Raw genomic sequence first — 23,950 nt, 5'->3', positions numbered from 1 at the left:
AGGACCCAGAACTGATCCACTTGTGCTCCAGGCTGAATATTTACCATCTACCACCACTCTCTGGCTTCGACCGATTAGCCAGTTTTCTATCCAATTGGCCAAATTTCCCTCTATCCCATGCCTCCTGACTTTCCGCATAAGCTTCTATCACCAATTTCTCACTAACAATTACAGAGTGTCATTATGAGTTATTGTCTTTAGTTTTAGCGTCTAAGATCACCCTGACAGCTCATGTCAAACCAATGGAAATCTTCCCATTCATTTCTCTCAGCCAATTGGGACTCTCACCATGTATAGTCGATATTCAGGGCTGCCATACCATTCTTCAGCATTCCTGAAGCGGACCCTTTGGTCCATCACTAGCTGCCTGGCTGTAGGAATCTCACCATGCAGGAAGCAAATTCACAAGTCACATGCTTCCATTCTGTCAACATGCTCAAGACACACTTGTTGGATGATTTAGGGACTCTCCATTTGAGAGGACACAGAATTCAAGAATTTGTCATGTCACCTCCAAATCTCAGCATTCTAACTGGGATACCCTCACCAACATCTCAATTCAACCCAACAAACTCTGCATGTCTCCATACAACAGCCTTTTCACTCCTCCCTCTGCATGTTCCAGGACCACAAAACTCCTTGCAAGGGCATCCGTACCTCTCAGATTATTCCAGACCAGACAACCAAGGGAAAAGGAGTAAGAAAGGACTGCAGCTCAGAGTCAAAAAGCGTGGCGCTGAAAAAGCACAGCGGGTCAGGCAGTATATCCAAGGAGAAGAGTCAACGTTTGGGGCATAAGCTTTTCATGGAGTGTCCTGCCCGAAACATTGACTTTTCGGTCATAAGTGAAGACTATTGTTGGGACAAGGTCTGCTGTTAGAATTGGGCAGTGAAAAGTTAGTTGTCACTCTAATAGAACGCCATAATACAACATTCTTGTGGATGGATCATCTCATGCTCTCAATAAAATACAATGAACATCATTGTTATGTGAATCATGAAAAAATTGGAGAACATTAACAGACTGATAACAAAGTCACAAAGCCACTAGTTGACACAGGAGAAGAAAACAAAGAGTACAGTTAAAGCAGAATTATCAGAGACCATATTTGATTGAATGGCTGAGACAAAACAAGAACAGATGACGAACAAATGGATATTTTCAGTTCAGAGAAATTAACTGAACTACAACGGAAAGAAGAAACACTGAAGCAATATATAGAAAAGCATACACAAAAGTAGAATCTGAAAACATTCCCAAATTTTACTAACCTAAAAATAATGTCTTGATGAGGAAATGGAGATGATCACATATTCAGGCAGATGGGAAAGTGGCAGAAATTCATTACCAGGGGCTTATAGAAAGGAGGTGTGGCATGTAGCACCTAAACTACCTGTGGGTCATTGTGGGAGTGATAAAACTCACCAAAATACAAGAACATTTTTACTGGCCTAGATTGCATTAAGATGGAGTTTAAAGTTGAAAGAAATGTCATACATGTCATGCACCTGGAAAACCTCAAGTAGGAATAAAACCAGCACCTTAATACCCATCCCTGCATTTCAGGAACCTTTTACAATTCTTTGAAGAGGTGACAAGTAGGTTAGACCAGGGAAACCCAGTGGATGTGGTCTACTTAGACTTCCAAAAGGCCTTTGATAAGGTGCCACACGGGAGGCTGCTGAGCAAGGTGAGGGCCCATGGTGTTCGAGGTGAGCTACTGGTATGGATTGAGGATTGGCTGTCTGACAGAAGGCAGAGAGTTGGGATAAAAGGTTCTTTTTCGGAATGGCAGCCGGTGACAAGCGGTGTCCCGCAGGGTTCAGTGTTGGGGCCGCAGCTGTTCACATTATATATTAATGATCTGGATGAAGGGACCGGGGGCGTTCTAGCGAAGTTTGCCGATGATACAAAGTTAGGTGGACAGGCAGGTAGTACTGAGGAAGTGGAGAGGCTGCAGAAGGATCTGGACAGTTTGGAAGAGTGGTCCAGGAAATGGCTGATGGAATTCAATGTGAGCAAATGCGAAGTCTTGCACTTTGGAAAAAAGAATACAAGCATGGACTACTTTCTAAATGGTGAGAAAATTCATAAAGCCAAAGTACAAAGGGATCTGGGAGTGCTAGTTGAGGATTCTCTAAAGGTAAATATGCAGGTTGAGTCCGTGATTAAGAAAGCGAATGCAATGTTGTCATTTATCTCAAGAGGGTTGGAATATAAAAGCACCGTTGTGCTACTGAGACTTTATAAAGCTCTGGTTAGGCCCCATTTGGAGTACTGTGTCCAGTTTTGGGCCCCACACCTCAGGAAGGACATACTGGCACTGGAGTGTGTCCAGCGGAGATTCACATGGATGATCCCTGGAATGGTAAGTCTAACATATGAGGAACGGCTGAGGATCCTGGGATTGTATACATTGGAGTTTAGAAGATTAAGGGGAGATCTAATAGAAACTTACAAGATAATACATGGCTTGGAGTGGGTGGACACTAGGAAATTGTTTCCGTTAGGCAAGAACACTAGAACCCGTGGACACAGCCTTAGAATTAGAGGGGGTAAATTCAGAACAGAAATGTGGAGACATTTCTTCAGCCAGAGAGTGGTGGACCTGTGGAATTCATTGCCGTAGAGTGCAGTGGAGGCTGGGATGCTAAATGTCTTCAAGGCAGAGATTGATAAATTCGTGATGTCACGAGGAATTAAGGGCTACGGGGAGAATGCGGGTAAGTGGAGTTGAAATGTCCATCAGCTATGATTGAATGGCGGAGTGGACTCGATGAGCCGAATGGCCTTACTTCTGCTCCTATGTCTTATGGTCTTACAAGGGCGGCACGGTGGCCCTGTGGTTAGCACTGCTGCCTCACAGCGCCAGAGACCTGGGTTCAATTCCCACCTCAGGCGACTGACTGTGTGGAGTTTGCACATTCTCCCTGTGTCTGCGTGGGTTTCCTCCGGGTGCTCCGGTTTCCTCCCACAGTCCAAAGATGCGCAGTCAGGTGAATTGGCCATGTTAAATTGCCTGTAAGGGGTAAATGTATGGGTGGGTTGCGCTTCAGCGGGTCAGTGTGGACTTATTGGGCCACACTGTAATGTAATCTAATCTAAGGGTCTTAACTGATTCAGTAGGTCCCCTACATAAAACAAAAAGTGGGAATCAGTATTTGTTAACAATTATAGATGAGTCCATTAGATTTGCAGAGGCTATTCCATTTGTGCAATACCACTGCTAGAAGGATTGTAGAAGAGCTACCCCAGTGTTTAACTCAATAAAGACTACCCACAGAGATACAACCGGATGAAGGATCAAATTTTACATCAAATTTATGGCAGGGAGTGTTAGAAAGGTGGCATCAAACTTCAAAGACCATTAGCAAATTTAGACAAGACCATATTGAGGGCTTATATTCAAGATAATCCAACCAACTGGATAAAGGAATTCCATTTGCACATCTTGCCAATAGGGATGTAGTAAATGAATCTGCCTCATTCAGTCCATTTGAATGAGTGTTGGGACATAAGCTCAGAGGACCACTGAAATTAAATAAAGAGAAATTAGTGAGTCAGAGTTCAGCAAACACATATTTGAACTGTGTATCAAATTTTACGGAATGATTAATTTGAGCGGGGAGTTGGCTAGATGGCATTTAAAAGTAGGGCCACACTGTCAGGAGTTTAGTTCTGAGGGAGGGCCGCACTGTCAGCGGTTTAGTTCTGAGGGAGGTCCGCACTGTCAAGAGTTTAGTTCTGAGGAGGGCCACACTGTCAGGAGTTTGTTACTGAGAGAGGGCCACACTGTCAGGCATTTAGTACTGAGGGAAGGCGGCACTGTCAGGAGTTTATTACTGAGGGAGGGCTGCACTGTCAGAAGTTTATTACGGAGGGAGGGCTGCACTGTCAGGAGTTTAGTTCCGAGCGAGGTCCGCACTGTCAGGTGTTTAGTACTGAGGGAAGGACACACTTTCAGGTGTTTTGTGCTGACGGAGGGCCGCACTGTCAGGAGTTTAGTTCCGAGGGAGGTCCGCACTGTCAGGTGTTTAGTACTGAGGGAAGGACACACTTTCAGGTGTTTTGTGCTGACGGAGGGCCGCACTGTCAGGAGTTTAGTACTGCGGATGGGCCGCACTGTCATGGGGTTTAGTTCCGAGGGAGGTCCGCACTGTCAGGTGTTTATTCCTGAGGGAAGGACACACTTTCAGGTGTTTTGTGCTGAAGGAGGGCCGCACTGTCAGGAGTTTAGTTCTGAGGGAGGGCCGCACTGTCAGGTGTTTAGTACTGAGGGAGGGCCGCACTGTCAGGTGTTTAGTACTGAGGGAGGGCCGCACTGTCAGGTGTTTAGTACTGAGAGAGGGCCGCAATGTCAGGTGTTTAGTACTGAGAGAGGGCCGCAATGTCAGGAGTTTAGTACTGACGGAATGCTGCACTGTCAGGAGTTTAGTGCTGAGGGAGGACCGCACTGTCAGGAGCTTAGTTCTGAGAGAGGGCCGCACTGTCAGGAGCTTAGTTTTGAGGGAGGGCTGCACTGTCAGGAGTTTAGTACTGATGGAATGATGCACTGTCAGGCATTTATTTCCGAGAGCGACGCATTGTCAGGAGTTTAGTACAGACGGAATGATGCACTGTCAGGAGATTTGTACTAAGGGAGGTCCGCACTGTCAGGAGTTTAGTTCTGAAGGAATCCCACACTGTCAGGTGTTTAGTTCTGAAGGAAGGCCGCACTGTTAGGAGTTTAGTACTGAGGGAGGCCCGCACTGTCAGGAGTTTAGTACTGAGGGAGGTCCGCACTGTCAGGAGTTTAGTTCTGAAGGAATCCCACACAGTCAGGTGTTTTGTTCTGAGGGAGGGCTGCACTGTCAGGAGTTTAGTACTGAGGGAGGGCCGTGCTGTCAGGAGCTTAGTTTTGAGGGAGGGCCGCATTGTCAGGAGTTTAGTACTGAGTGAATGCCGCACTGTCAGGAGTTTATTTCTGATGGAGGGCCGCACTGTCAGGAGCTTATTACTGAGGGAGGGCCTCACTGTCAGCAGTTTAGTTCTGTGGGAGGGCCGCAATGTTAGGTGTTTAGTTCTGAGGGAGGGCCACGCTGTCAGGTGTTTACTTCTGAGGGAGGGCCGCGCTGTCAGGAGTTTAGTACAGAGGGAAGGCCGCACTGTCAGCAGTTTATTAATGAGGGAGGGCTGCACTGTCAGGAGTATATTACTGAGGGAGGGCCGCACTGTTAGTAGTTTAGTTCAGAGTGAAGGCCGCACTTTCAGGTGTTTAGTACTGAGGGAGGACCGCCCGGTCAGGAGTTTAGTTCTGAGGGAGGGCCGCAATGTCAGGTGTTTAGTTCTGAGGGAGGGCCACGCTGTCAGGAGCTTAGTTTTGTGGGAGGGCCGCATTGTCAGGAGTTTAGTACTGAGGGAATGCCGCACTGTCGGGAGTTTAGTACTGATGGAGGGCCGCACTCTCAGGAGTTTAGTACTGAGGGAGGGCCGCGCTGTCAAGAGTTTATGTCTGAGGGAGGGCTGCCCGGTCAGGAGTTTAGTACTGACGGAATGCTGCACGGTCAGGAGTTTAGTTCTGAGGGAGGGCCGCGCTGTCAGGAGTTTAGTACAGAGGGAAGGCCGCACTGTCAGCAGTTTATTAATGAGGGAGGGCTGCACCGTCAGGAGTTTATTACTGAGGGAGGGCTGCACTGTCAGGAGTTTATGAGGGAGGACTGCCCGGTCAGGAGTTTAGTACTGACGGAATGCTGCACGGTCAGGAGTTTAGTTTTGAGGGAGGGCCGCACTCTCAGGAGTTTAGTACTGAGGGAGGGCTGCACTGTCAGGAGTTTAGTTCTGTGGGAGGGCTGCACTGTCAGGTGTTTAGTTCAGAGTAGGGCCGCACTGTCAGGAGTTTAGTTCAGAGGGAGGGACGCACTGTCAGGAGTTTATTAATGAGGGAGGGCTGCACTGCCGGGGGTGTATTACTGAGGGAGGGCCGCACTGCCGGGTGTGTATTACTGAGGGAGGGCCGCACTGTCAGGAGTTTACTTCAGAGGGAGGCCCGCAATGTCAGGAGTTTATTACTGAGGGAGGGCTGCGCTGTCAGGAGTGTATTACTGAGGGAGGGACGCACTGTCAGGAGATTAGTACTGATGGAGGCCACAATGTCAGGTGTTTAGTCCTGAGGGAGGGCCGCGCTGTCAGGTGCTTAGTTTTGAGGGAGGGCCACACTGTCAGGAGTTTAGTACTGACGGAATGCTGCACTGTCAGGAGTTTAGTACTGAGGGAGGGCCACGCTGTCAGGTGATTAGTCCTGAGGGAGGGCCGCGCTGTCAGGTGTTTAGACCTGAGGGAGGGCCACGCTGTCAGGAGCTTAGTTTTGAGGGAGGGCTGCACTGTCAGGAGTTTAGTACTGACGGAATGCTGAACTGTCAGGCATTTATTTCTGCGAGAGCGACGCACTGTCAGGAGTTTAGTACTGACGGAATGATGCACTGTAAGGAGTTTAGTACTGAACGAGGGCCACGCTGTCAGGAGTTTAGTACTGAACGAGGGCCACGCTGTCAGGAGTTTAGTACTGAGGGAAGGCTGCACTGTCAGGAGTTTAGCACTGAGGGAGGGCCGCACTGTCAGATGTTTCGTACTGACGGAGGGCCGCACTTCCAGGTGTTTTGTGCTGAGGGAGGGCCGCACTGTCAGGAGTTTAGTTCTGAGGGAGGACCGCACAGTCAAGAGTTTAGTACTAAGGGAGGGCGGCACCGTCAGGAGTTTAGTACTGAGGGAGCGCCAAACGGTCAGGTGTTTAGTCCTGAGGGAGGGCCGCACTGTCAGGAGTTTAGTTCTCAGGGAGGGCTGCACTGTCAGGAGTTTAGTTCTGAGGGAATGCCGCACTGTCAGGAGTTTAGTACTGAGGGAGGGCCGCGCTGTCAGGTGATTAGTCCTGAGGGAGGGCCGCGCTGTCAGGAGTTTAGTCCTGAGGGAGGGCCGCGCTGTCAGGAGTTTAGATTAGATTTAGATTACTTACAGTGTGGAAACAGGCCCTTCGGCCCAACAAGTCCACACCGCCCCGCCGAATCGCAACCCACCCATACCCCTACATTTACCCCTTACCTAACACTACGGGCAATTTAGCATGGCCAATTCACCTGACCTGCACATCTTTGGACTGTGGGAAGAAACCGGAGCACCCGAAGGAAACCCACGCAGACACGGGGAGAACGTGCAAACTCCACACAGTCAGTCGCCTGAGTCGGGAATTGAACCCGGGTCTCTGCCGCTGTGAGGCAGCAGTGCTAACCACTGTGCCACCGTGTACTGACGGAATGCTGAACTGTCAGGCATTTATTTCTGAGAGAGCGACGCACTGTCAGGAGTTTAGTACTGACGGAATGATGCACTGTAAGGAGTTTAGTACTGAATGAGGGCCACGCTGTCAGGAGTTTAGTACTGAGGGAAGGCTGCACTGTCAGGTGTTTCGTACGGACGGAGGGCCGCACTTCCAGGTGTTTTGTGCTGAGGGAGGGCCACACTGTCAGGAGTTTAGTTCTGAGGGAGGACCGCACTATCAGGAGTTTAGTTCTGAGGGAGGACCGCACAGTCAAGAGTTTAGTACTAAGGGAGGGCGGCACCGTCAGGAGTTTAGTACTGAGGGAGCGCCAAACGGTCAGGTGTTTAGTCCTGAGGGAGGGCCGCACTGTCAGGAGTTTAGTACTGAGGGAGGGCCACGCAGTCAGGAGCTTAGGTCTGAGGGAGGGCTGCGCCGTCAGGAGTTTAGTTCTGAGGGAGGGCCACGCTGTCAGGAGTTTAGTACTGAGGGAGGGCCGCCCGGTCAGGAGTTTAGTTCTCAGGGAGGGCTGCACTGTCAGGAGTTTAGTACTGAGGGAATGCCGCACTGTCAGGAGTTTAGTACTGAGGGAATGCCGCACTGTCAGGAGTTTAGTTCTGAGGGAGGGCGGCACTGTCAGGAGTTTATTTCTGAGGGAGGGCCGCACTGTCAGGAGGTTAATACTGAGGAAGGGCCGCACTGTCAGGAATTTAGTACTGATGGAGGGCCGCACTGTGAGGTGTTTCGTACAGAGGGAGTCCGGCACTGTCAGGTGTTTAGTACTGATGGAGGGCCGCACTGTCAGAAGCTTAGTTCTGAGAGAGGGCCGCACCGTCAGGTGTTTATTCCTGAGGGAATGCCGCACTGTCAGGAGCTTAGTTCTGAGAGAGGGCCGCACTGTCAGGTGTTTATTCCTGAGGGTGGGCCACACTGTCAGGAGTTTAGTACTGAGGGAGGGTCGCACTGTCAGGAGTTTAGTTCTGAGGGAGTGCCACACTGTCAGGAGTTTAGTACTGATGGAATGCTGCACTGTTAGGCGTTTATTTCTGAGAGAGCGACACACTGTCAGGAGTTTAGTACAGACGGAATGATGCACTGTCAGGAGATTTGTACTGAGGGAGGGTCACACTGTCAGGTGTTTAGTTCTGAGGGAAGGCTGCACTGTCAGGAGTTTAGTACTGAGGGAAGGCCGCACTGTCAGGAGTTTAGTTCTGAAGGAATTCCACACAGTCAGGTGTTTAGTTCTGAGGGAGTGCCACACCGTCAGGAGTTTAGTACTGAGGGAGGACCACACTGTCAGGACTTTAGTACAGAGGGAAGGCCGCACTGTCAGCAGTTTAGTACTGAGGGAGGGCCGTGCTGTCAGGAGCTTAGTTTTGAGGGAGGGCCGCATTGTCAGGAGTTTAGTACTGAGTGAATGCCGCACTGTCTGGAGTTTATTTCTGAGGGAGGACCACACTGTCTGGAGCGTAGTTCTGAGGGAGGGCCTCACTGTCAGGAGTTTAGTTCTGTGGGAGGGCCGCAATGTTAGGTGTTTAGTTCTGAGGGAGGGCCACGCTGTCAGGTTTTTAGTTCTGAGGGTAGGCCGTACTGTCAGGAGTTTAGTACTGAGGGAGGGCCGCGCTGTCAAGAGCTTAGGTCTGAGGGAAGGCTGCCCGGTCAGGAGTTTAGTACTGACGGAATGCTGCACGGTCAGGAGTTTAGTACTGAGGGAGGACCGCAATGTCAGCAGTTTAGTTCTGAGGGAAGGCCGCACTGTCAGGAGTTTAGTTCTGAAGGAATCCCACACAGTCAGGTGTTTAGTTCTGAGGGAGGGCTGCACTGTCAGGAGTTTAGTTCTGAGGGAGGGCTGCACGGTCAGGAGTTTAGTACTGAGGGAGGGCCGCGCTGTCAGGAATTTAGTTCTGTGGGAGGGCTGCACTGTCAGGTGTTTAGTTCAGAGTAGGGCCGCACTGTCAGGAGTCTAGTTCAGAGGGAGGGCCGCACTGTCAGGAGTTTAGTTCAGAGGGAGGGCCGCACTGTCAGGAGTTTATTAATGAGGGCTGCACTGCCGGGAGTGTATTACTGAGGGAGGGCCGCACTGCTGGGAGTGTATTACTGAGGGAGGGCCGCACTGTCAGGAGTTTACTTCAGAGGGAGGGCCGCAATGTCAGGGGTTTATTACTGAGGGAGGGCCGCACTGTCAGGAGATTAGTACTGATGGAGGGCCACACAGTCAGGTGTTTAGTCCTGAGGGAGGGCCGCGCTGTCAGCTGCTTAGTTTTGAGGGAGGGCCGCACTGTCAGGAGTTTACTTCAGAGGGAGGGCCGCACTGTCAGGAGTTTAGTACTGACGGAATGCTGCACTGTCAGGAGTTTAGTCCTGAGGGAGGGCCGCGCTGAGAGGTGTTTAGTACTGAGGGAGGGCCGCGCTGTCAGGTGTTTAGTCCTGAGGGAGGGCAGCGCTGTCAGGTGTTTAGTCCTGAGGGAGGGCTGCACTGTCAGGCGTTTAGTACTGACGGAATGATGCACTGTAAGGAGTTTAGTACTGAAGGAGGGCCACGCTGTCAGGAGCTTAGTTTTGAGGGAGGGCCTCAATGTCAGGAGTTTAGTACTGACTGAATGCTGCACTGTCAGGAGTTTAGTACTGAGGGAAGGCCGCACTGTCAGGATTTTAGTATTGAGGGACGGCCGCAATGTCAGGTGTTTCATAATGAGGGAGTGCGGCACTGTTAGGAGTTTAATAGAGGGAGGGCCGCACTGTCAGGTGTTTCGTACTGACGGAGGGCCGCACTTCCAGGCGTTTTGTGCTGAGGGAGGACCGCACTATCAGGAGTTTAGTTCTGAGGGAGGACCGCACAGTCAAGAGTTTAGTACTAAGGGAGGGCGGCACCATCAGGTGTTTAGTCCTGAGGGAGGGCCGCACTGTCAGGAGTTTGGTACTGAAGGAGGGCTGCACATTCAGGAGTTTAGTACTGAGGGAGGGCCGCACTCTCAGAAGATTAGTACTGAGGGACGGCCGCAATGTCAGGTGTTTCAAAATGAGGGAGTGCGGCACTGTTAGGAGTTTAGTTGTGAGGGAAGGCTGCACTCTCAGAAGTTTAGTTCTGAGGGAGGGCCACACTGTCAGGAGTTCAGTACTGAGGGAATGCCGCACTGTTTGGAGTTTAGTTCTAAGGGTGTGCCGCACTGTCAGGAGTTTAGTTCTGTGGGAGGACCGCACTGTCAGGAGTTTAGTGCTGAGGGTAGGCTGCACTGTCAGGAGTTTAGTACTGAGGGAGGGCCACACTGTCAGGAGCTTAGGTCTGAGGGAGGGCTGCGCCGTCAGGAGTTTAGTACTGAGGGAGGGCCACACTGTCAGGAGCTTAGGTCTGAGGGAGGGCTGCTCCGTCAGGAGTTTAGTACTGAGGGAGGGCCACACTGTCAGGAGCTTAGGTCTGAGGGAGGGCTGCGCCGTCAGGAGTTTAGTTCTGAGGGAGGGCAGCACTGTCAGGAGTTTAGTACTGAGGGAAGGCCGCACTGTCAGGAGGTTAGTTCTGAGGGAGGGCCGCACTGTCAGGAGTTTATTACGGAGGTAGGGCTGCACTGTCTGGAGTTTAGTACTGAGGGAGGGCCGCACTGTCTGGAGTTTAGTACTGAGGGAGGGCCGCGCTGTCAGGAGATTATTTCTGAGGGTAGGCCGCACTGTCAGGAGTTTAGTACTGAGGGAGGGCCGCGCTGTCAGGAGCTTAGGTTTGAGAGAGGGCTGCACTGTCAGGAGTTTAGTACTGAGGGAGGGCCGCGCTGTCAGGAGCTTAGGTTTGAGAGAGGGCTGCACTGTCAGGAGTTTAGTTCTGAGGGAAGGCCGCACTGTCAAGAGTTTAGTACTGAGGGAGGGCCGCACTGTCAGAGATTTAGCACTGAGAGAGGGCCGCACTGTCAGAGGTTTAGTACTGAGGGAATGCCGCACGGTCAGATGTTCAGTACTGAGGGAGTGCCGCACTGTTAGTAGTTTCGTTCTGAGGGAGTGCCGCAAAGTCAGGAGTTTAGTACTGCGGGAGGGCCTCACTGTCAGGAGTTTAGTACTGAGGGAGGGCGGCACTGTCAGGTGTTTAGTCCTGAGGGAGGGCCGCACTGTCAGGAGTTTAGTTCTGAGGGAGGGCTGCAATGTCAGGTGTTTAGTACTGAGGGAGTGCCGCACTGTTAGTAGTTTAGTTCTGAGGGAATGCCGCACTGTCAGGAGTTTAGTACTAAGGGAGGGCCACGCTGTCCGGTCTTTAGTACTGATGGAATGCTGCACTGTCAGGAGTTTAGTTCTGAGGAGGGCTGCAATGTCAGGAGTTTATTACTGAGAGAGGGCCACACTGTCGGTAGTTTAGTTCTGAGGGAAGGCCGCACTGTCAGGAGTTTAGTACTGACGGAGGGCCGCACTGTCGGTAGTTTAGTTCTGAGGGAAGGCCGCACTGTCAGGAGTTTAGTACTGAGGGAAGGCCGCACTGTCAGGAGTTTATTACTGAGAGAGGGCCACACTGTCGGTAGTTTAGTTCTGAGGGAAGGCCGCACTGTCAGGAGTTTATTACTGAGAGAGGGCCACACTGTCGGTAGTTTAGTTCTGAGGGAAGGCCGCACTGTCAGGAGTTTAGTGCTGCGGGAGGGCCGCACTCTCAGAAGATTAGTACTGAGGGACGGCCGCAATGTCAGGTGTTTCAAAATGAGGGAGTGCGGCACTGTTAGGAGTTTAGTTGTGAGGGAAGGCTGCACTCTCAGAAGTTTAGTTCTGAGGGAGGGCCACACTGTCAGGAGTTCAGTACTGAGGGAATGCCGCACTGTTTGGAGTTTAGTTCTAAGGGTGTGCCGCACTGTCAGGAGTTTAGTTCTGTGGGAGGACCGCACTGTCAGGAGTTTAGTGCTGAGGGTAGGCTGCACTGTCAGGAGTTTAGTACTGAGGGAGGGCCACACTGTCAGGAGCTTAGGTCTGAGGGAGGGCTGCGCCGTCAGGAGTTTAGTACTGAGGGAGGGCCACACTGTCAGGAGCTTAGGTCTGAGGGAGGGCTGCGCCGTCAGGAGTTTAGTACTGAGGGAAGGCCGCACTGTCAGGAGTTTAGTACTGAGGGAGGGCCGCAAAGTCACGAGTTTAGTACTGCGGCAGGGCCGCACTGTCAGGAGTTTAGTACTGAGGGAATGCCGCACTGTCAGGAGTTTAGTTCTGAGGGAGGGCGGCACTGTCAGGAGTTTATTTCTGAGGTAGGGCTGCACTGTCTGGAGTTTAGTACTGAGGGAGGGCCGCACTGTCTGGAGTTTAGTTCTGAGTGAGGTCCTTCATGTCAGGGGTTTCGGCCTGAGGGAACGTCGCACTGTCAGGAGATTATTTCTGAGGGTAGGCCGCACTGTCAGGAGTTTAGTACTGAGGGAGGGCCGCGCTGTCAGGAGCTTAGGTTTGAGAGAGGGCTGCACTGTCAGGAGTTTAGTACTGAGGGAGGGCCGCGCTGTCAGGAGCTTAGGTTTGAGAGAGGGCTGCACTGTCAGGAGTTTAGTTCTGAGGGAAGGCCGCACTGTCAAGAGTTTAGTACTGAGGGAGGGCCGCACTGTCAGAGATTTAGCACTGAGAGAGGGCCGCACTGTCAGAGGTTTAGTACTGAGGGAATGCCGCACGGTCAGATGTTCAGTACTGAGGGAGTGCCGCACTGTTAGTAGTTTAGTTCTGAGGGAGTGCCGTAAAGTCAGGAGTTTAGTACTGCGGGAGGGCCTCACTGTCAGGAGTTTAGTACTGAGGGAGGGCGGCACTGTCAGGTGTTTAGTCCTGAGGGAGGGCCGCACTGTCAGGAGTTTAGTTCTGAGGGAGGGCTGCAATGTCAGGTGTTTAGTACTGAGGGAGTGCCGCACTGTTAGTAGTTTAGTTCTGAGGGAATGCCGCACTGTCAGGAGTTTAGTACTGAGGGAGGGCCACGCTATCCGGTCTTTAGTACTGATGGAATGCTGCACTGTCAGGAGTTTAGTTCTGAGGAGGGCTGCAACGTCAGGAGTTTATTACTGAGAGAGGGCCACACTGTCGGTAGTTTAGTTCTGAGGGAAGGCCGCACTGTCAGGAGTTTAGTACTGAGGGAGGGCCGCACTGTCGGTAGTTTAGTTCTGAGGGAAGGCCGCACTGTCAGGAGTTTAGTACTGAGGGAAGGCCGCACTGTCAGGAGTTTATTACTGAGAGAGGGCCACACTGTCGGTAGTTTAGTTCTGAGGGAAGGCCGCACTGTCAGGAGTTTAGTACTGCGGGAGGGCCGCACTGTCAGAGGTTTAGTACTGAGAGAGGGCCGCACTCTCAGGTGTTTAGTACTGAGGGAGTGCCGCACTGTTAGTAGATTAGTTCTGAGGGTGGGCCGCAAAGTCAGGAGTTTTGTCCTGAGGGAAGGCCGCACTGTCAGGTGTTGAGTTCTGAGGGAGAGCTGCACTGTCAGGAGTTTTGTACTGAGGAAGGGCCGCACTGTCAGGAGTTTAGTACGGTGGGAATGCCGCACTGTCAGGAGTTTAGCTCTGAGGGAGGGCGGCACTGTCAGGTGTTTAGTTCTGAGGGAGGGCCGCATCGTCAGGAGTTTAGTACTGACTGAATGCTGCACTGTCAGGAGATTATTTCTGAGGGAGGGCCGCACTGTCAGGAGTTTAGTTCTGAGGGAGGGCTGCAATGTCAGGTGTTTAGTACTGAGGGAGTGCCGCACTGTTAGTAGTTTAGTTCTGAGGGAGTGCCGCAAAATCAGGAGTTTTGAACTGCGGGAGGGCCTCACTATCAGAAGTTTAGTACTGAGGGAATGCCGCACTGTCAGGAGTTTAGTACTGAGGGAGGGCCGCACTGTCAGGAGATTATTTCTGAGGGAGGGCGGCACTGTCAGGAGTTTAGTTCTGAGGGAGGGCCGCACTGTCAGGAGATTATTTCTGAGGGAGTGCCGCACTGTCAGGAGTTTAGTTCTGAGGGAGGGCCGCACTGTCTGGAGTTTAGTAATGAAGGAGGGCTGCACATTTAGGAGTTTAGTACTGAGGGAGTGCCGCACGGTCAGGAGTATAGTTCTCAGTGAGGTCCGCACTGTCAGGTGTTTAGTTCTGAGGGAGTGCCGCATCGTCAGGAGTTTAGCACTGACTGAATGCTGCACTGTCAGGAGATTAGTACGGAGGGAGGGCCGCACTGTCAGGAGTTTATTTCTGAGGATAGGCCGCACTGTCAGGAGTTTAGTACTGAGGGAGGGCCGCGCTGTCAGAAGCTTAGTTTTGAGGGAGGGCCGCATTGTCAGGAGTTTAGTACTGACTGAATACTGCATTGTCAGGAGTTTAGTACGGTGGGAGGGCCGCGCTGTCAGGAACTTAGTTCTGAGGGAGGGCTGCACTGTCAGGAGTGTAGTACTGAGGGAGGACCGAGCTGTCAGGACTTTAGTACAGAGGGAGGGCTGCGCTGTCAGTAGCTTAGTTTTCAGGGAGGGCCACATTGTCAGGAGTTTAGTACTCAGTGAATGCCGCACTCTCTGGAGTTTAGTACTGAGGGAGGGCCGCGCTGTCAGGAGCTTAGGTCTGAGGGGGGGGCCGCACTGTCAGGAGTTTAGTACTGATGGAATGTTGCACTGTCAGTTTATTTCTGAGAGAGGGGCGCACTGTCAGGAGTTTAGTACTGACGGAATGATGCTCTGTCAGGAGTTTATTACTGAGGGAGGGTCGCGCTGTCAGGAGTTTAGAACTGAGGGAGGGCCACACTGTCAGGAGCTTAGTTCTGAGGGAGGACCACACTGTCAGGAACTTCGTTCTGAGGGAGTGCTGCAATGTCAGGTGTTTAGTTGTGTGGGAAGGCCCCACTGTCAGGAATTTAATACTGAGGGAGGGACGCACTGTCAGGTGTTTAGTTCTGAGGGAAGGCTGCACTGTCAGGAGTTTATTACTGAGGGAGGGCCGCGCTGTCAGGAGTTTATTATTGAGGGAGGGCCACACTGTCAGGAGCTTAGTTCTGAGGGAGGACCACACTGTCAGGAGCTTAGTTCCGAGGGAGGGCCGCACTGTCAGGAGTTTATTACTGAGGGAGGGCCGCACTGTCAGGAGTTTAGTTCTGATGGAGGGCCTCACTGTCAGGAGTTTATTACTGAGGGAAGGCCGCACTGTCAGGAGTTTAGTTTTAAGGGAGGGCCGCACTGAAAGGAGTTTAGTACTGAGGGAGGTCCGCACTGTCAGAGATTTAGTACTGAGGGAATGCCGCACGGTCAGGTGTTCAGTACTGAGGGAGTGCCGCACTGTTAGTAGTTTCGTTCTGAGGGAGTGCCGCAAAGTCAGGAGTTTAGTACTGCGGGAGGGCCTCACTGTCAGGAGTTTAGTACTGAGGGAGGGCGGCACTGTCAGGTGTTTAGTCCTGAGGGAGGGCCGCACTGTCAGGTGTTTAGTTCTGAGGGAGGGCTGCAATGTCAGGAGTTTAGTACTGAGGGAGTGCCGCACTGTTAGTAGTTTAGTTCTGAGGGAATGCCGCACTGTCAGGAGTTTAGTACTGAGGGAGGGCCATGCTGTCCGGTCTTTAGTACTGATGGAATGCTACACTGTTAGTAGTTTAGTTCTGAGGGAGGGCTGCAATGTCAGGAGTTTAGTACTGAGGAAGGGCCGCACTGTCGGTAGTTTAGTTCTGAGGGAAGGCCGCACTGTCAGGAGTTTAATACTGAGGGAAGGCCGCACTGTCAGGAGTTTAGTACTGAGGGAGGGCCGCACTGTCAGAGGTTTAGTACTGAGAGAGGGCCGCACTCTCAGGTGTTTAGTACTGAGGGAGTGCCGCACTGTTAGTAGATTAGTTCTGAGGGAGGGCCGCAACATCAGGAGTTTAGTACTGAGGGAATGCCGCACTGTCAGGAGTTTAGTTCTGAGGGAGGGCGGCACTGTCAGGTGTTTAGTCCTGAGGGAGGGCCGCACTGTCAGGAGTTTAGTACTGAGGGAGGGCCGCACGGTCAGCAGTTTAGTTCGGAGTGAGGGCCGCACTGTCAGGAGTTTAGTTCTGAGGGAGGTCCTTCCTGTCAGGAGTTTTGTCCTGAGGGAAGGCCGCACTGTCAGGTGTTGAGTTCTGAGGGAGAGCTGCACTGTCAGGAGTTTTGTACTGAGGAAGGGCCGCACTGTCAGGAGTTTAGCTCTGAGGGAGGGCGGCACTGTCAGGTGTTTAGTTCTGAGGGAGGGCCGCATCGTCAGGAGTTTAGTACTGACTGAATGCTGCACTGTCAGGAGATTATTTCTGAGGGAGGGCCGCACTGTCAGGAGTTTAGTTCTGAGGGAGGGCTGCAATGTCAGGTGTTTAGTACTGAGGGAGTGCCGCACTGTTAGTAGTTTAGTTCTGAGGGAGTGCCGCAAAGTCAGGAGTTTTGAACTGCGGGAGGGCCTCACTATCAGAAGTTTTGTCCTGAGGAAGGGCCGCACTGTCAGGAGTTTAGTACGGTGGGAATGCCGCACTGTCAGGAGTTTAGCTCTGAGGGAGGGCGGCACTGTCAGGTGTTTAGTTCCGAGGGAGGGCCGCATCGTCAGGAGTTTAGGACTGACTGAATGCTGCACTGTCAGGAGATTAGTACGGAGGGAGGGCCGCACTGTCAGGAGATTATTTCTGAGGGAGGGCCGCATTGTCAGGAGATTATTTCTGAGGGAGTGTCGCACTGTCAGGAGTTTAGTTCTGAGGGTGGGCCGCACTGTCAGGAGATTATTTCTGAGGGAGTGCCGCACTGTCAGGAGTTTAGTTCTGAGGGAGGGCCGCACTGTCAGGAGATTAGTACTGAGGGAAGGCCGCAATGTCAGGAGTTTAGTTCTGAGGAGGGCTGCAATGTCAGGAGTTTATTACTGAGGGAGGACCACACTGTCAGGCATTTAGTACTGAGGGAAGGCCGCACTGTCAGGAGTTTAGTTCTGAGGGAGGGCCGCATCATCCGGTCTTTAGTACTGATGGAATGCTGCACTGTCAGGAGTTTAGTACTGAACGAGGCCGCACTGTCAGGAGTTTAGTTCTGAGGGAGGGCCGCAATGTCAGGAGTTTAGTTCTGAGGAGGGCTGCAATGTCAGGAGTTTATTACTGAGGGAGGACCACACTGTCAGGCATTTAGTACTGAGGGAAGGCCGCACTGTCAGGAGTTTAGTTCTGAGGGAAGGCCGCACTGTCAGGAGTTTAGTACAGAGGGAGGGCTGCACTGTCAGAGGTTTAGTACTGAGAGAGGGCCGCACTGTCCGGTCTTTAGTACTGATGGAATGTTGCACTGTCAGGAGTTTATTTCTTAGAGAGGGGCACACTGTCAGGAGTTTAGTACTGACGGAATGATGCACTGTCAGGAGGTTAGTACTGAGGGAAGGCCGCACTGTCAGGAGTTTAGTTCTGAGGGAGTGCTGCAATGTCAGGTGTTTAGTTGTGAGGGAAGGCCCCACTGTCAGGATTTTAAAACTGAGGGAGGGACGCACTGTCAGGTGTTTAGTTCTGAGGGAAGGCTGCACTGTCAGGAGTTTATTACTGAGGGAGGGCCGCGCTGTCAGGAGTTTAGTTCTGAGGGAGGGCCGCAATGTCAGGAGATTAGTACTGAGGGAAGGCCGCAATGTCAGGAGTTTAGTTCTGAGGAGGGCCGCACTGTCAGGAGTTTATTACTGAGGGAGGGCCGCACTGTCAGGAGTTTAGTTCTGATGGAGGGCCGCACTGTCAGGAGTTTATTACTGAGGGATGGCCGCGCTGTCAGGAGTTTAGTACTGAGGGATGGCCGCACGGTCAGGAGTTTAGTACTGAGGGAGGGCCGCACGGTCAGGAGTATAGTTCTCAGTGAGGGCCGCACTGTCAGGAGTTTATTACTGAGGGAGGGTCGCGCTGTCAGGAGTTTATTACTGAGTGAGGGCCACACTGTCAGGAGCTTAGTTCTGAGGGAGGGCCACACTGTCAGGAGCTTAGTTCTGAGGGATGGCCGCACTGTCAAGAGTTTATTACTGAGGGAGGGCCGGGCTGTCAGGAGCTTAGTTCTGAGGGAGGGCCACACTGTCAATAGTTTAGTCCTGAGGGCGGGCCGCACTGTCAGGAGTTTAGTTTTGAGGGAGGGCCGCACTGAAAGGAGTTTAGTACTGAGGGAGGGCCGCGCTGTCAGGAGCTTCGTTCTCAGGGATGGCTGCACTGTCAGGAGTTTAGTACTGAGCGAGGACCGCGCCATCAGGAGCTTAGTTTTGAGGGAGGGCCGCATTGTCAGGAGTTTAGTACAGACGGAATGCTGCACTGTCAGGAGTTTAGTACTGAGGGAGGGCCGCGCTGTCAGGAGCTTAGGTCTGAGGGAGGGCTGCACTGTCAGGAGTTGAGTACTGATGGAATGCTGCACTGTCATGCGTTTATTTCTGCGAGAGCGACACACTGTCAGGAGTTTAGTACTGACAAAATGATGCACTGTCAGGAGTTTCGTACTGAACGAGGGCCACGCTGTCAGGAGCTTAGGTCTGAGGGAGGGCTGCACTGTCAGGAGTTGAGTACTGATGGAATGCTGCACTGTCATGCGTTTATTTCTGCGAGAGCGACACACTGTCAGGAGTTTAGTACTGACAAAATGATGCACTGTCAGGAGTTTAGTACTGAACGAGGGCCACGCTGTCAGGAGCTTAGGTCTGAGGGAGGGCTGCACTGTCAGGAGTTGAGTACTGATGGAATGCTGCACTGTCATGCGTTTATTTCTGAGAGAGCGACACACTGTCAGGAGTTCAGTACTGACAAAATGATGCACTGTCAGGAGTTTAGTACTGAACGAGGGCCACGCTGTCAGGTGTTTAGTAATGAGGGAAGGCCGCACTGTCAGGAGTTTAGTACTGAGGGACGGCTGCAATGTCAGGTGTTTCGTAATGAGCGAGTGCGGTACTGTCAGGAGTTTAGTACTGAGGGAGGGCCACACTGTCAGGAGCTTAGTTCTCAGGGATGGCAGCACTGTCAGGATTTTAGTACTGAGGGAGGGCCGGCCGTCAGGAGCTCAGTTTTGAGGGAGGGCCGCATTGTCAGGAGTTTAGTACAGACGGAATGCTGCATTGTCAGGAGTTTAGTACTGAACGAGGACCGCACTGTCAGGTATTTAGTTCTGAGGGAGGGCCTCAATATCAGGTGTTTAGTTCTGAGGGAGGGCCACGCTGTAAGGTTTTAGTTCTGAGGGAGGGCTGCATTGTCAGGAGTTTAATACTGAGGAAGGGCATCACTGTCAGCAGTTTAGTACTGAGGGAGGGCCGCACTGTCAGGTGTTTAGTTTTGAGGGAGGGCCGTACTGAAAGGAATTTAGTACTGAGAGAGGCCCGCATTGTCAGGAGATTAGTTCTGAGGGAGGGCCGCACTGTCACGAGTTTAGCACTGATGGAGGGCCGCACTGTCAGGTGTTTCATCCTGAGGGAAGGCCGCACTGTCATGTGTTGAGTTCTGAGGGGGGACAGCACTGTCAGGACTTTAGTTCTGAGGGAGGGCCGCACTGTCAGGAATTTATTACTGAGGCCGGACCGCACTGTCAGGAATTCATTACTGAGGCAGGGCCGCACTGTCAGGAGATTAGTTCTGAGGGCGGGCCGCACCGTCAGGGGTTTAGTACAGAGGGAAGATCGCACTGTCAGGGGTTTAGTACTGAGGGAGGATCGCACTGTCAGGGGTTTAGTACAGAGGAAGGATCGCAGAGGAAGGATCGCACTGTCAGGAGTTTAGTTCTGAGGGAAGGCTGCAATGTCAGGTGTTTAGTTCTGAGGGCGGGCCGCACTGTCAGGAGTTTAGTACTGAGGGAGGGCCGCGCTGTCAGGAGTTTAGTACAGATGGAGGGCCGCGCTGTCAGGAGCTTAGTTTTGAGGGAGGGCCTCCCTGTCAGGAGTTTAGTACTGAGGGAGGGCCGCGCAGTCAGGAGCTTAGGTCTGAGGGAGGGCTGCGCTGTCAGGAGTTTAGTTCTGAGGGAGGGCCACGCTGTCAGGAGTTTAGTACTGAGGGAAGGCCGCACTCTCAGGAGCATAGTACTGAGGGAGGGCTGCCTGGTCAGGAGTTTAGTTCTGAGGGAGAGCCGCACTGTCAGGAGTTTAGTTCTGAGGGAAGGCCGCACTGTCAAGAGTTTAGTACTGAGGAAGGGCCGCACTGTCAGGAGTTTAGTACTGAGGGAGAGCCGCAATGTCAGGTGTTTAGTACTGAGGGAGTGCTGCACTGTTAGTAGTTTAGTTCTGAGGGAGTGCCGCACTGTCAGGAGTTTAGTACTGTGGGATGGCCTCACTGTCAGGAGTTTAATAGTGAGGGAGGGCGGCACTGTCAGGCGTTTAGTACTGAGGGAGGGCCGCATTGTCAGGAGATTATTTCTGAGGGAGTGCCGCGCTGTCAGGAGTTCAGTTCTGAGGAAGGGCCGCACTGTCAGGTGTTTAGTACTGAGGGAATGCCGCACTGTCAGGAGTTTAGTACTGAGGGAGGGCATCACTGTCAGGAGTTTAGTACTGAGGGAGAGCCGCACTGTCAGGAGTTTAGTACTGAGAGGGGGCTGCACTGTCAGGAGTATAGTACTGAGGGAGGGCCGCCCGGTCAGGAGTTTAGTTCTGAGGGATGGCCGCAATGTCAGGTGTTTAGTTCTGAGGGAGGGTCACACTGTCAAGAGTTTAGTTCTGAAGTTGGGCAGCACTGTCAGGAGTTTTGTACTGTGGGAGGGCCACGCTGTCAGGAGCTTAGTTTTGAGTGAGGCCGCATTGTCAGGAGTTTAGTACTGACGGAATGCTGCACTGTCAGGAGTTTAGTACTGAGGGACGGCCACGCTGTCAGGAGTTTAGTACTGAGGGAAGGCCGCACTCTCAGGAGCATAGTACTGAGGGAGGGCTGCCTGGTCAGGAGTTTAGTTCTGAGGGAGGGCCGCACTGTCAGGAGTTTAGTTCTGAGGGAAGGCCGCACTGTCAAGAGTTTAGTACTGAGGGAGGGCTGCACTGTCAGAGATTTAGTACTGAGAGAAAGCCGCACTGTCAGAGGTTTAGTACTGAGGGAATGCCGCACGGTCAGGTGTTCAGTACTGAGGGAGTGCCGCACTGTTAGTAGTTTAGTTCTGAGGGAGTGCCGCAAAGTCAGGAGTTCAGTACTGCGGGAAGGCCTCACTGTCAGGAGTTTAGTACTGAGGGAGGGCCGCACTGTCAGGAGTTTAGTTCTGAGGGAGGGCGGCACTGTCAGGTGTTTAGTCCTGAGGGAGGGCCGCACTGTCAGGAGTTTAGTTCTGAGGGAGGGCTGCAATGTCAGGAGTTTAGTACTGAGAGGGGGCTGCACTGTCAGGAGTTTAGTTCTGAGGGAGGGCCGCACTGTCAGGCGTTTAGTACTGAGGGAGAGCCGCGCTGTCAGGAGTTTAGTACTGAACGAGGGCCACACTGTCAGGTGTTTAGTTCTGAGGGAGGGCCTCAATGTCAGGTGTTTCGTAATGAGGGAGTGCGGCACTGTTAGGAGTTTAGTAGAGGGAGGGCCGCACTGTCAGGAATTTAGTTTTGAGGAAGGGCCGCACTGAAAGGAGTTTAGTACTGAGGGAGGGCCACGCTGTCAGGAGCTTAGTCCTGAGGGAGGGCTGCACTGTCAGGAGTTTATTACTGAGGGAGGGCCGCGTGTCAGGAGCTTAGTTTTGAGGGAGGGCCGCACTATCAGGAGTTTAGTACTAAGGGAGGTCCGAACTGTCAATAGTTTAGTCCTGAGGGCAGGCCGCACTGTCAGGAGTTCAGTACTGAGGGAGGGCCGCACTGTCAGGTGTTTAGTTCTGAGGGAGGGCCACACTGAAAGGAGTTTAGTACTGAGGGAGAGCCGCGCTGTCAGGAGTTCATTACTGAGGGAGTGTCGCGCTGTCAGGAGTTTAGTACTGAACGAGGGCCGCACTGTCAGTTGTTTAGTTCTGTGGGAGGGCCTCAATGTCAGGTGTTTAGTTCTGAGGGAGGCCCGCACTGTCAGGAGTTTAGTTCTGAGGGAGGGCCACACTGTCACGTGGTTAGTTCTGAGGGAGGGCCTCAATGTCAGGTGTTTAGTTCTGAGGGAGGGCCACGCTGTCAGGTGTTTAGTTCTGAGGGAGGGCTGCACTCTCAGGAGTTTAATACTGAGGAAGGGCTGCACTGTCAGGAGTTTAGTTCTGAGGGAGGCCCGCACTGTCAGGAGTTTAGTTCTGTGGGAGGGCTGCACTGTCAGGAGTTTAGTTCTGTGGGAGGGCTGCACTGTCAGGTGTTTAGTTCTGAGGGAGGACCGCGTGTCAGGAGCTTAGTTTTGAGGGAGGGCCTCAATGTCAGGAGTTTAGTACTGACTGAATGCTGCACTGTCAGGAGTTTAGTACTGAGGGAAGGCCGCACTGTCAGGATTTTAGTATTGAGGGACGGCCGCAATGTCAGGTGTTTCGTAATGAGGGAGTGCGGCACTGTTAAGAGTTTAGTAGAGGGAGGGCCGCACTGTCAGGAGTTTAGTTTTGAGGGAGGGCCGCACTGAAAGGAGTTTATTACTGAGGGATGGCCACGCTGTCAGGAGCTTAGTTTTGTGGGTGGGCCACACTGTCAGGAGCCTAGTTCTGAGGGAGGGCCACACTGTCAATAGTTTAGTCCTGATGGCGGCCCTCCCTCAGTAATAAACTCGTGACAGTGCAGCCCTCCCTCAGGACTAAGCACCTGACAGCGTGGCCATCCCTCAGTAATAAATTCCTTTCAGTGCGGCCCTCCCTCAAAACTAAACTCCTGACAGTGCGGCCCTCCCTCTACTAAACTCTTAACAGTGCCGCACTGTCTGGAGTTTAGTTTTGAGGGAGGGCCGCACTGAACGGAGTTTAGTTTTGAGGGAGGGCCGCGCTGTCAGGAGTTTAGTACTGAGCGAGGGCCGCGCCATCAGGAGCTTAGTTTTGAGGGAGGGCCGCATTGTCAGGAGTTTAGTACAGACGGAATGCTGCACTGTCAGGAGTTTAGTACTGGACGAGGGCCACGCTGTCAGGAGTTTAGTTCTGAGGGAGGCCCGCATTGTCAGGAGTTTAGTTCTGAGCGAGGTCTGCACTGTCAGGAGTTTAGTTCTGAGGAAGGGCCACACTGTCAGGAGTTTAGGTCTGAGGAGGGCCGCACTGTCAGGAGTTTATTACTGAGGGAGGACCACACTGTCAAGCATTTAGTACTTAGGGAATGCCGCACTGTCAGGAGTTTATTAATGAGGGAGGGCTGCACTGTCAGGAGATTAGTACTGAGGGAGGGCCGCTCTGTCAGGAGATTAGTACTGAGGGAGGGCCGCTCTGTCAGGAGATTAGTACTGAGGGAGGGCCGCTCTGTCAGGAGATTAGTACTGAGGGAGACCCGCGCTGTCAGGAGTTTAGTACTGAACGAGGGCCGCACTGTCAGGTGTTTAGTTCTGAGGGAGGGCCTCAATGTCAGGTGTTTAGTCCTGATGGAGGGCCGCACTGTCAGGAGTTTAGTTCTGTGGGAGGGCTGCACTGTCAGGAGATTAGTTCTGAGAGAGGGCCGCTCTCTCAGGGGTTTAGTTCTGAGGGAGTTCCGCACTGTCAGGAATTTAGCACTGATGGAGGGCCGCACTGTCAGGCGTTTAGTACTGAGGGAGAGCCGCGCTGTCTGGAGTTTAGTACTGAACGAGGGCCACACTGTCAGGTGTTTAGTTCTGAGGGAGGGCCTCAATGTCAGGTGTTTCGTAATGAGGGAGTGCGGCACTGTTAGGAGTTTAGTAGAGGGAGGGCCGCACTGTCAGGAGTTTAGTTTTGAGGAAGGGCCGCACTGAAAGGA

At 52.5% G+C, this 23,950-nt stretch overlaps 1 long non-coding RNA gene across 1 annotated transcript in view; it reads right to left on the bottom strand.

The window, feature by feature from the left end:
- Nucleotides 1-3,072: 3,072 nt before the first annotated feature.
- The window catches only part of LOC148146266 (uncharacterized), a 125,400-nt gene continuing 104,522 nt past the window's right edge, over nucleotides 3,073-23,950 (bottom strand). Inside the window, exon 3 of the long non-coding RNA XR_015760801.1 lies at nucleotides 3,073-3,532. This is a non-coding gene — a long non-coding RNA (uncharacterized LOC148146266). The remainder of the gene's footprint in view (nucleotides 3,533-23,950) is intronic.

Source organism: Chiloscyllium plagiosum, unplaced genomic scaffold (assembly GCF_037043375.1).
Source record: "Chiloscyllium plagiosum isolate Xiang-an unplaced genomic scaffold, Cpla_swu_hap1 HiC_scaffold_21, whole genome shotgun sequence".
Taxonomy (NCBI): domain Eukaryota; kingdom Metazoa; phylum Chordata; class Chondrichthyes; order Orectolobiformes; family Hemiscylliidae; genus Chiloscyllium; species Chiloscyllium plagiosum.
The sequence above is the reverse complement of the archived record's forward strand: the minus strand, read 5'-3'. Positions and strand labels throughout refer to the sequence as shown.